Here is a 12,938-nt window from a genome sequence, read left to right on the forward strand (position 1 = left end):
GACCAGAAAGCCAAGTGGTCACAACATAAGGCATGCACTTTCTTGGGTACTTGTTCTGTACGGCAATTGCCCCTTACTGCTGGGCTGAGCGCCCCCCAGAGAGCTGCGAGACCCCTGGCTGTGCAAAACGAAAAATTCTCATTTCCTAAAAAAACATTTCCCCCTTTGGTTCCTTCTCTTCTCCCAACCCAGCCTATAGACACCCTCACTAACCTCGGTTTCCGGTGCAAATTGGGCCCGGAGAATAGTCCAGAAACGGAACACAGCAGCACCGCGACACAGAACCCCTCTCCTCCAGGTCACCCTATCCCTTCAGCAGAATGGAAATGAAGGCCCAGGTTAGCAGTAGGTTCTCCCATGGGGAGCTTTCCTTTTTTCTTGGCTGCTCCTGATGGTCCCGCAGCCACCAAACCGGAAGGGAAAAGGCAGTGGGATGCAAAGAACCTTCAAGGAAAGATTAGAGGCGGCGCTGCTTAGTTTTTCACTCTAGTGTGATTTATTCCAGGCTTCGGGTTTTATTTCTGGTCATGGGCCCTTTTTCTTTAGGGGTGGACTCGAGGGGAAAAAAAAAAGTCTAAATTCCACCAAAGAGCAGATAAGGCGTTGCCTTTGAAGGGGGTCATATGGTTTCGTTTTGCCCCATCGGAGAGACCATGCAGACTCCCCCCAGGATTTGTTCACCAACCGTGGACGCCAGACCTTCGTGCCTTAAGTCTACAGTCCCAGTGTATTGCTCAAGCATCTCTCTTCTGCACTGAAGATGGTGATAGCAAGCTAAACAGAGGTGCTGGGCTGTGTCCCCAGCCCACCTCCTCCACCCCACCCCCACCCTCTGGTGTTCCCCCAAAGAGCTTTCTCTGCAGCCTCTACCTCACCCCACTTCTCCAGGGAGGGAGGGAACGCGGCGGGCCTCGGGGTCTTCCTGGTCAAGCAGAGCTCCCTCCATCAGAAAGATTTAGTTGGTTCTACAATACAGTACACCAAACCAGCCCTCACCAAGTCTGATGATCCTGCTGTTTTAGGGCCCTTCCCATGCTCTGATCTCCTGTACCCTATGCAGAGGCAGGTCTGGAGTTTTCCCTGGTTCTGTGTACCGGGATTGGAGCTTCCCATGCATGAGTCAGTGCGGAGTGCTGTGACAGACCTTCTGAAGATGCATGCTGGTCCTAAGGGCCATTTGGGCCCAGGATTTCTATGTACCGAAAAGAAAGCTGTGCTTAGGACCATATGTGTTTCTGAGATGGGTGATTGCTGCAAGGTGGTCTCTGCCTGTTTTTCCACACTGCTATCAACAGCCTGCAGACTGTCGGTGGCTGCCCAACTTTATTTTTCTGGCCTGTTTGCCTTCCTTTCCCTCCTGATTTCCAAGCTAGATCTTTGGCTGGACAGAAATAAGGCCAAAATTGCTTGCATTTCCGCCTGAAATTAGTTAAATTTTCCCTATCTGTCTGCTTTAATGGCTTCAATGGAGATTAATAAAAGCCAGATAACACACAGCAACTACCCCACAAACCCACCCACACCCTACCTTTGGAGGGTCCAGCACAGGGTAAGATGGGACACTTGAGTTCCAGGCATCCCTGTCCTCCCCACACAACCGAAGTCCTGGACTCTGGCCACTGGGGCCCAGGGCTGCCACAGAACACAGGCACCCACACTTCCCACACAGAAGCCACTGTCCACCCCATGCAGCCTGCTGAGAGGGGCCCTCCTGATACAGAGAGAGGCCATTGTCTGATTTCTCCTTAACTCCTTCAATTTGTGCATCCTCCCCTAAAGACGGGGGGGAGGGGGGGGTGGGGGGGTGTCTACTATCACTGCTAGTCCCTCTTGGCAGGAACTCCAGGATCCCCATTCCTGTCCTTTCTTCTCCAAGGGCTCCAGTCCTGAGGCCACTCTAGACCCTTCCCCCAAAGAAGCGGATCTTGAACTCCTAGCCTGCTTGAGGGAGACCTGCCAGCCTACACTTCCACAGAGGGACCTCCAACCCCACGACCCCCAGAAACTAAGCCGGCTGTCGCCACAATCCAGGCTTAGCGGGGTTTGGATGCGCTGACTTCGAGACGAAGTTTGTAACACCTGAAGATGGGGTTCATGGGACCTTGGCTCACAACCCAATGGAGCAGAAGCTTGCCTCCCCCAGCTCATCTCAGAGCAGGAGCAGGCAGGATGTGCTGGCACAGAAGATACATAAAGTACCTTGAATCACTTGATCTATGAAGCCGGTGATCGCGTCTACGCGGCCGTGCCCAGAGGCTGCCGTGGCCGGAGCCCTCCCAGCCAGGCTCCGGTAAAGCGACATCATGAAGCGGTGTGGTACCACCGAGCCGTTCCTGAGGCAGCCTGGTGAGCCGAAGGGCTGGGAGCCGCCCTCAGCAGCCAGAGACCCAGCGCGGCGGCGGCGCTCAGGTCCATGGGCTCCGTGGGCCGTTCGGTCGCGCGACACGGGCTCCCTGGCTCCGGGAAGTCCCCCGACGCCTTTTGAACATAGTGTTTAATAATGGGGGAAGTGTGCGCAGCAAGCCGCTGCCCCCTTCCTCTCCCACCCCACCCCTGCCCAGCGCCCCCTGCTGAACGCTCGACCCGCAGCTCTGAGCCCCCCAACTCAAGCCTATCGCGCAGTGCAGGGCAGGAGCCGCCTCCCCTCGCTGCAGCCAGGTGAGGAACATTTCCGCCACAAAGCGGTGCCCCGTCTCCTCACCCTAAGGCACTGCAACCCCCACTCCCCGCCCCAAGACCTGAGCACTCTCCTTGGCTGGAACACGGGGCGCCGCGCTTACCCGCCCAGCTTCCTCCGCACTTCCCTACGGAGAAACACCGCCCTCCCCGCTACTTCGCAAGTGCTGGGGATACCAGACCCAGGCCGAGGCAAGACTGGGTTCCTCCCACCCAGCTTTCTCGCCTTGCGTCCCCTTGGTGGACGCTCACCAGGAAGCCACAGGGAGCAGCTACATGGGGATGTTTACTGTGCACGTTTGGTTGGTATCAATGTACAGAAAATAAAGTTGTCTGTGGGTGGGTGTGGGTGTGTTTCTGAGGATCACAGTGGGAAGCCAGAGCAAGGGAGAGGATCTATGGCGAAGGAAGAGTAGCTGTAGGGACAGAGCGGGAAGAGGCAGATCGATTCGGACCGACTGTCAAAAAACGAAAAGATCTGGGCGGGGATCTTGGGCCAAAGCAGAAGCCAAACTTTTAAAGGGCTTGATGAATTAGGAAGGCTTAGAGTAGCCAACTCCCACGCAGAGTAAGGGCTCAGTGTTCAAATGCACAACAATCGTGGTGACCTTCTCTCTCAACCATCCTGGCGTGGGGGGCTCGCGGGGAGGTGCAGGCGATCACATTTCTTCAAGGTCGGGAGGGCAAAAGGCAACAGGCCGCTGGTATGTTCGTGTGTAGCTACAAGCCCGGAGGGTGAGCAGCAGACCCCTAGGGTAGCGCTCTGGTGCCACTGTGGTTATAGTACCCTTCGAGGGTGGGTGGAAAAGGCGTCCACCTCAGCCCTATCCTTAGAGGACACCTGAGCTTGCAGACCCTGGGGCTCTTATTTGGCTAGCCCTGATTCTAAAGAGCGGACTGCCCTGAGGAGGGAGGTCGCCAGCTTGTAGCGATTCAGTTCAGACAAACCCCTAGAGCAAGAATGTCTAGAAAGTAGACAACCAACTGTCAGGCGGCTTTGAGGGCCTGGGCCACACCTCTCCCCTTACTATAAATTGCATTGGAGGACTGGAGAGATGGCTCAGAGGTTAAGAACACTGGCTGCTCTTCCAGAGGTCCTGAGTTCAGTTCCCATCAACCCAACGGTGGCTCACAACCATCTATAATGAGATCTGGTGCCCTCTTCCTGACATGCAGGCAGAACACTGTATGCGTAATAAATAAATCTTATTTTAAAAAATTACATTGGATACCAAACTGAACATCTAAACCGGGCCTGTGAGTCAGTTCCTCCTCCATCTGGACCACCTGGGAGACAGGGGCAGAGCTCAGTCTGGGGTCTGGGGATGTTTGGGAGCTGGAAGGAAAACCCTGACCAGGGTCAATACTTGCAGAGTTACATGGGAGGTGAATTCGGCCTGAGCTCAGCCCATAGCTGGCACCTGGACCAAGGTTTGGGCTGCCTGCCTACTCAGGGCCTTCCTGCTGTTGCCCAGGTGCCAGACAGCTGGGATGACAACCTGCCTTTGGTGCCCAGGTTGGGAGCAGAGGAAAAAGCCATAATTATGGGTTTCCTTCTTTGGGTGCCCGGAGGAAGTAGCTCTGGTAGGACAGAGGGTTCCTACAGTAAATTCCTTCCCCCTCTTGTACACAATGGCCAGCCAGGGGTCTCTTTGCTCAGAGGGACACCAGCTCCTGGTGCCTCACTGCCCTACTTTCCACAGTAGGCACTTATGTCCAGACTGTGTGTTTCACAAGTCAGTTCCATATTGGAAAAAACACAGATCCCTGGGCTGTCACCATCCTGGTTCTAGGTCTGGCTTTGCCCACTGACAAGAACCCTGGATTCAAGCCGCCCCTTTGGCCTCTGGCTGCAAGTTCCTCACCCTTCCTGGCTTTGCCTCCTGCCAGCTACAATGAGACATGTCAACCGGGAACTGTGAAAGGTGGGAGAACCACGACAGTGGGGCCAGGAGTGTGTCCTCTGTGCAGGCCCACCATGACCTCTGACCTCTGATCCAGAGCAGAGAGAGAGAGAGTGTCCTCTGTGCCACTCCACTATTATGCCCAGATCGTGGGGGACCCCCAAAAGACCACCACAGAGACCAAATCCCTCATGTAAAAGCAAAGAGCCTTTATTATCTTCAATCTCTGAGCTTGGTCTCTCTGTCCGGCTAAGCGGTGAGAGCAGAGAGTCCTGAGCCCAGGTGGGGCAGAGTTTTTTTAATCATAGCAGAGGTTGGGGTGAGGGGATTTCCAGGGTTCAGGACCCTGATTGGCTGACGTTTGTCTAGGGGTATCTGTAAAACAAAAACAGGTGTATGCAAGACTCTGGGACATCTGGCCACCTTATCTAATGATTGGAATGTTTGGGATGTCAGGTACTTCCTCATCCCTGGGTGGATCCCTGGGTGGTGTCAGCTTATGGCTTTTCGTGGATCTGGGTGTTGCCTGCCAGTAAGGCTGCCACAGAAGCTGTGTCTAGGCCCCTAAGCCTGTCACGGTTGCTGTGTGGTCAAGCTGTTTTGAAGCCCATCCACACCCACCATGGCCCCTGACCTCTGATCCAGAGCAGGTAGGGGTGTGTGTGTGTGTGTGTCTGGGGGTGGTGGTGGTGGTACTGGCTTAGGTCCCCCTCAGGGTAGATGAAGGGAGAGAATTGACATCAATCTGCAGAGGCATCTACTTGCCTCCTCCTCTTCTTCTGATGACTTTGGCTCCTCTACTCAGCCCCTAGGAGACTTCAGGAGTCTCTCCCAGAAAGACCTGCTACAGCAGAAGTAAAGATTCCAGCAGGTTCAGGAGCAGTACCAGTGGATGCCCAGGGCCTGGCTTCGTCAAGCTGCAGGAATTTCTCATGCTTAACCTATAACTAGGCTGCCCAGGTTGCCCCAAGCAACAGCTCTGGCCTTCATACTGGGGTCCTCAAAGTCCTGGCCTCAGGCCTCTGGGCGTGGCCTGCTCTGTGGCCCAGACCACCCTGTGGGGGAGGGAAGGGGAGATCATGGGAGAAGGTGGTTGGTTTCTTTCCCAGAGGCCTTCCCAGGGGTGCATTTCAGTGCCTCCTATTTGGGACAAACTGCAGAGGACTGGTGGAGAGTGCCATCTGCTGGCAAGAGTATGTAAGAGTGCCTGGCTGGTTAAGCCAGAGGTTGCTAAGCTTCCCTTTTGGGAGGTGTCCTGGGAGAAGAGATGACCACATACATCAGTGAGGCCAAGAGGAACAGTGCAGTGTGGGAGAGGACCTGGCCTTCAAACCACCGTTACTGTGGACTTCCTTTGTGACCTTGATAGAGTTGACCTCTATCCATAATCCCAGCATTCAGGAGGCAAAGTGATTTTGACTTTCCAACCAGCCTGGGCTGCATAATGAGAAGCTATCTTTCCAAACATGCAAAAACATCCTCTGCCTCTTTGAATGGCGATAGGGTGTGGTCTTGTTGGAGGAGGTGTGTCATTGGGGGTGGACTTTGAGGTTTCAAAAGCCCATGCCAGGCCCTGTCTCCCTCTCTCCCTCTGCCTGCTGCCTGCAGATCAGGATGTGAAGCTCTCAGCTACTGCTCCAGCACCATGCCTGTCTGCTTCCTGCCATGATGGCAATGAACTAACCCTCTAAAACTGTAAACAAGCTCCCAGTTAAATGTTTTCTTTTATGAGTTACCTGTGTCGTGGTGTCTCTTCACAGCAGTAGAACAGTAACTAAGACAGCATCCAAAATGAAAAATCATCAAGGACTTTTGGAACCAAAGCTACAATTGTGTAATTATTTGAAAGGTCCATCCCTCCAACCTTGGTCAAAAGACCCAGGGTTTCTGTTCTAGGTACACAAAGATGAAGGGAGTAGTGTGGTTAGTGTTTGTCAACTTGACACAAACTGTAGTCACCTGGGAAGGGGGACCTCACCTGAGGAATTGCCTCCATAAAATTGGCTGGTAAAGCCAGGCAGTGGTGGTGCAGAGGCAGGCAGATCTCTGTGAGTTGAGGCCAGTCTGGTCTACAAAGTGAGTTCCAGGATAGCCAAGACTACACAGAGAAACCCTGTCTCAGGAAAAAAAAAAAAACATAATAAAGAAGATTTATTTTTATGTGTGTGTGTGTGCACATGCTGGTGTCTGCAGAGGCAAGAAGAGGTGGCGGCTTTTGATCCACAGCGCCTGCCATACACTTCATCTCACTCAGTCACTGTGGTCACTCTCAGCACTGCTGTGGTTCTGTTACACCCATTTCTTCAAGGAGAAAACCAGAACCAGAGCATTCACTTTTCACCACTCAGGTCTGGTACCACCTGCTCCTGGAAGAGTTCTTCATACACCCCTCCTGACCCAGGCTGTTACTCATGAGCTCTCCATCCCCAGGGTGTCCCCATGCCCCCAGAGCCAGCATCCTTATTGAAATCTCCAACTATCCCCAAGTGATCAGTGAACACCGCTGGACAAAACTGAATCCCTTTCTGCAGCTCCAGGCCTGAGCAATGCTGGTGAGCATTGCCTGGATGACTAGCTACATGGTGGTCCCTCCCACAATCACCATATGGAGCTGAGCAGACCCCTGGAGCATTAAAACTAAGGGACAGAGAAACAGAACAGGTCTTCAGACAACCCACCCCACTAGAATCAAAGGGGATGCTAGGACATGGCAGGCCAGAGATCAGACATCCCCCTGCTGATCTGACAATCCACACAAAACTGGAGGTCTGACTCCCTCTGGGAGAAGTGGGCATGAAGTGGTCCTCCCAGGCAGAGGTTGGAGGGAGGAACGTCTTGTGCAACGTGGTCTTTGTTTCCACTGCCTTAGCCATGGAACTGAGCCGGAAGCACACAATATCAGATTTAGATCCCACACATTCCAAGCATTGCACACAATTATGCACAGGAGCCTGTGGGACCCACAGAAGCAGAAAATGGAATTGCTATCAAGCAAGTGGATCACTTTCACAGGAATCCTGTGGTACCCTTGGCAGGCACCAGGGGTACTGAAATTCCTGTAGTGCACAACCATGGGGAAGTCCATTTCATTAGCTCACAAGGTATTGGTGACAGGCAGGTTAGCAGCCTGGCGTCTGATAGGGAGTCCTCACTATGGTCTTTTCTTTCCTAGACTATAAGTGGAAGTTTCTGTCCTGCCAGCATCTCCGAAATATCCAGCAGCCACTTCCCAAATTACCACACAGAGGCTTATATTAATTATAAATGCCCAGCTAATACCTCAGGCTTTTTACTAACTAGCTCTTACACTTAAATTAACCCATAATTCTCTTTTTTTAAAGATTTATTTATTTATTATGTATACAGTGTTCTGCCTGCATGTATGTCTGCAGGCCAGAAGAGGGCACCAGATCTCATTACAGATGCTTGTGGTTGCTGGGAATTGAACTCAGGACCTTCGGAAGAACAGTCAGTGCTTTTAACCTCTAAGCCATCTCTCCAGCCCCATAATTCATATCTATGTTTAGCCACATGGCTTGGTACCTTTTCTCAGTACAGCATTCTCATCTTGCTTCCTCTGCATATGGCTGGCGACTCCCTGTCTCCACCCTTCTTCCTCCCTGTGTCAGGCTGTCTCACCCAATCTCTTCCTGCCCAGCTATAGGACAACCAGCTTTTTATTAACAGTGAGAGCAATACACTTTTACAGTGTACAAAGATTGTTCCACAGCATTTCCCCCTTTTTGTCTAATTAAAGGAAGATTTTTAATTTTAACGTAGTAAGATTATATACAACAAAAACATTATCAAGTAAGAATTATAGTTACAATATCTAGTCTATTTGTATTTGGCAAAAATTAGAAAAATACTCTATTATCTATGTTTTTGTGACTCTAAAGTTTTACATCTAATTTAACTTTTCATAATAATTAAGGAAAACTATATTTTTTATCTCTTCATTTATTTTTTCTGTTATCAGCTTGATACAGTACAAATTCTTATCCTAATAGTGAAATGTTTCACTGGAGCTTGCCCAGTGATTTAGTAAAACCAAAACTTATAAGCCATAGTCATCCTAGGGTCCCCCCTGCTATATAGCCTCCCTGGATCTGTGGATTTTAGTCTGATTGTTCTTTGCTTTATATCTAGTATGCACTTATGAGTGAGTACATATCATGTTTGTCCTTCTGGGTTTGCGTTACCTCACTCAGGATGATATTTTCTAGTTCCATCCATTTGCCTGCAAATTTCATGCTGTCATTGTTTTTCTCTGCTGAGTAGTACTCCATTGTGTATATGTACCACATTTTCTTAATCCATTCTTCAGTTGACGGGCATCTAAGTTGTTTCCAGGTCCTGGCTATTATGAATAATGCTGCTATGAACATAGTTCAGCATGTATCTTTGTGGTATGATTGAGCATTCCTTGGGTATATGCCCAAGAGTGGTAGGACTGGGTCTTGAGGTAGATTGATTCCCAATTTTTTGAGAAACCGCCATATTGATTTCCACAGTGGTTATACAAGTTTTCACTCCCACCAACAGTAGAGGAGTGTTCCCTTTGCTCCGCATCCTCTCCAACATAGACTGTCATTCGTGTTTTTGATCATAGCCATTCTGACAGGTGTAAGATGGTATCTCAGAATCGTTTTGATTTGCATTTCTCTGATGACTAAGGATGTTGAGCATTTCTTTAAATGTCTTTCAGCCCATTGCGATTCTTCTTTTGAGATTCTCTGTTTAGCTCTTCAGCCCATTTTTTAATTGGATTGTTCAGTATTTTGATGTCTAGTTTCTTAAGTTCTTTATATACTTTGGAGATCAGTGGAAATTATAATTATAACTATCTAGTCTTCAACCTCATCAAAGACCCCAGAAGAGTAAAAGGTTACCTAATGACAAGGACATCAGGCCACCACAACAGTCACACTAGGTTCCTCTGAACCATTGGGGCATCCAAGTAGAATATCTGACAGGGAATTCTGAAGGACTGTCCTACCTTGTTTTGGAAAAGTTCACCAGTCACCTTTCTTGTATCCTACTGGTCCAGTTTGAACAATATACTGTCTACAGTTGAGGCAAGGGCAGTTTTTCTGCCCATGTGGCTAGCTTTTGCCATAAAAAAACAAACTCCATATGGAGTTTCTTTGATGCCTATTATCTCTGAAGTAGATTGATGCTGTCAGAAGCAGATATGTCTCACTGTCATGAAATACCTTAGGTTATTAAACATATTAAATGCCATATTCTGTAGTTCTTTAAAGTATTTGAGGACTATCTATCTATTAAAATATATCTCTGTATGACCTTGAAAACGTATCTAACATGACTATAATTTTGACTATTATAGATGACTGTTAATCTATATCTCTTAAAATTATATATTAATTTTTAAATGAGTTGCATAAACATAATACCTTAAACAAGAGTAGAAATGTACATACAGTATAACAGAATTAACTGTAAATTTGTATCAATAAATCAAAATCCATACCAATGTAAAATATGTAAGATTAATAGTTGTTGTTTTTATTAAAGTAGATTCAGTAATCTACCCTTTTATCCTATCATTTATATATCCCCCTTTTGTTTTTATAATAAGATCCCTGAGTCTAATCTCCTTTGCTCAGCTTTTTTTCTGACCATTACCAATAACAACTTGTAACCAACAACTAAACAATGACAAATAACCATAGTTTATTTTGGGGAAATGTGGGCATAGTTCTTTAAACTACTTCCTTTTGGTTGTGTGTGCTGGTGATATTATTGGGACCCTGAGAAAATTTAGGATAATTTTTAAGTCTTGGATGTAGTACTTTGTGAGGCTGAATCATCTTAGCTGCCTTGAAGCTGTTTTGAATGCTAGATCATCTGGGCCATTGTTTTCACTGGTGTATGGTTCCCTTGCTCTGAAAATATATAAACTTTTAAAAGTAGCATACGTGTCTGTATTAATACAAATATAAATTGTGCATTGTACATAATCCAGTCAAAGAAAATTCTTTGTTTTATGTCTTAGCAGGTAAAATATATGTCACATCTTGTAGTTACTTTAGGTTTATTTTCCCATGTTGGTAGTCAAGATTCCAGGGGGTCTTCCTGAATCAAACCTGATTTTCCTTAACCCCAATATGTATCCATAACCTCTCATTTCCTGTGGAAACAAAAACACAACCTCCCCCAAAGTGACATACTTTTTGACCTAAATTTTGGAGTCAAGATATTTTAAAATATATAGAGTGGTTTAATCAAGCAACTTTTATAATCAAATGTCTCATAGCAGTCAAAAATTTTAAAAGACAACACAATAACATACAGTTATTATGTATATCCAGACTCTCTGTATATTTTCCATCTTGATGTGTTTTTTATATTGCCACGTAAATATAAATATAAATATTTAATATTTTATATTACTTTATTCCCTTTTTAAGAGCTTTACTGTATTATTTTAAAACTATATAGTCTTTTTTATGACTGTCTTTACCTTCTCCTTTCTCTCCCAAGCCTATGTATATTTTTAAACACACTCTAAACCGTTTAGAGATTTTCATTTTATTTTATTTTTTTCATCTGAATCTGTCTTTACTGCATATCTCTATCCTTTTCTGACCACATGAGCCTTTAAGCTGCTAAGCAGGTGTGTCTAGGACACCGGCTTCTTGGGTCCTTGAGAGGCTAGTGTTATGGTGGAGGCATGTTTACTGCCAGCTCTGGGAACGATATTTACTGCCCCAACTCTAGGAAGTTTTTGGGTCCACGCTGCCACCGAGTAGTATGCTACCCACTGCTCATAAACTCCATCTGAGTGTTTGGTAGTGAGCAGGGCAGGTTTTGTCACTAACGCTGGGTCAGGAAGCCATATCTTAAAGGAGCCCTGCCTCTGCTCACTGCTTAGCAAACAGAGCCTACCAAAGAAAAAGCAGCTACCAAGAAGCCCAGTTTAACTCTGTTTTTATGTGTTTAGAATCTTTTTTTAAAGCTTTTTTAGGCTTTATGAGGAAATTCTTGCCGAACGTTTGGGTGCCGTATGTAAACAGTCATTTCTGTCCCACCTGCCTGTTCCCACATTGGCAGCTGCTTCCCAAATAATTGACTTGGAGGCTTAGGTGTTACTTATAAATCCTTTGCCAGTAGCTCAGGCTTATTACTAACAAGCTATTACACTTAAATTAACCCATAATTCTTATCTATATTTAGCCACGTAGCTTGGTACCTTTTCTCAGTGCAATGTTCTCATCTTGCTTCCTCTGTGTCTGGCTGGCGACTCCCTATATCCTCCCAGAATTCTTTCTGTGTCGGGTTGTCTCACCCAATCTCTTCCTGCCCAGCTATTGGCTTTTTATTAACCATAAGGGCAATGCACATTTACAGTGTACAACAATGGTTCCGCAGCACTAGACCCTCTCAAGATATCTCTCCAGGGCTCTCATGGGAGAGGGTGTCACCTGGACCCTTATTCTTAATAGTCTCCTTTGCACCCAGGACGCCACATCTGAGTCTTAAGTCCCCAGGTCCTGAGCATAGATTCAATGACCTCCACATCCCGGGTCCCAAAGTCTCTCTTGTCCAAAATAAACTCATCATTTTACCACCTCAGGGCTCTTCCAAGTGTCCTGCCACAAAATAAAACAACATCCAGCTACTCACAAGAACCAAACCACAGCAGCATCTTTTTAATGTTTATTTTTCTTGTTGTTGTTGTTGTTGCTGTTGTTGTTGTTGTTGTTGTTGTTGTTTTTCAAGACAGGGTTTCTCTGTGTAGCCCTGGCTGTCCTGGAATTCCCTCTGTAGACCTGGCTGGCCTCGAACTCACAGGGATCCACCTGTCTCTGCCTCTCAAGTGCTGGGATTAAAGGTGTGTGCCACCAGCACCTTTAAGAACAAAGATTTTATCTTTATTCTTTTATTTTGAGAAGACAAGGTCTCATGTACCTCCAGGCTGACTTGGCCTCAAACTCACTGTGGTATGGAGGATGACCTTGAACTGCTGGTTCTTTTTCCTTCAGACCTCCTGAATGCTGGACTTACTGCCATGGATTTATATGGTACTGGGCGTGAAACTCCGGCCCTCATGTATGGCAGGCAAGCGCTCTAAGAACAGAGCTACATCTCAGCCTAATGCAGCACCTTGACTCCTCTGCTCATGTGCCTGTAAACCCCCATCTCCTGGGGTTCTCACACCTGCCCCCCCCCAGTCTGCCCCTCAGCAGTCTTCACCGTTTTCCCCATTCTGGAGTGCTTTGCAAGTCTGTGCATCTTCAAACTACTGCCCACAGCTCAGCTGCTCAGGACATTTCTTTGTGCACAGTTCTCTGGTGGCCAGTGTTGGTCTCCAGGGCAGTGCAAAGTCCTAAG

The 12,938-nt window shown here is 47.6% G+C and overlaps 1 pseudogene; it reads right to left on the minus strand.

The window, feature by feature from the left end:
- LOC131897319 (growth/differentiation factor 7-like) overlaps nt 1-2,669 on the minus strand; it is a 35,379-nt pseudogene extending 32,710 nt beyond the window's left edge.
- Nucleotides 2,670-12,938: the final 10,269 nt, after the last annotated feature.

The sequence above is a fragment of the Peromyscus eremicus genome, chromosome 22 (genome assembly GCF_949786415.1).
Source record: "Peromyscus eremicus chromosome 22, PerEre_H2_v1, whole genome shotgun sequence".
Lineage (NCBI taxonomy): Eukaryota > Metazoa > Chordata > Mammalia > Rodentia > Cricetidae > Peromyscus > Peromyscus eremicus.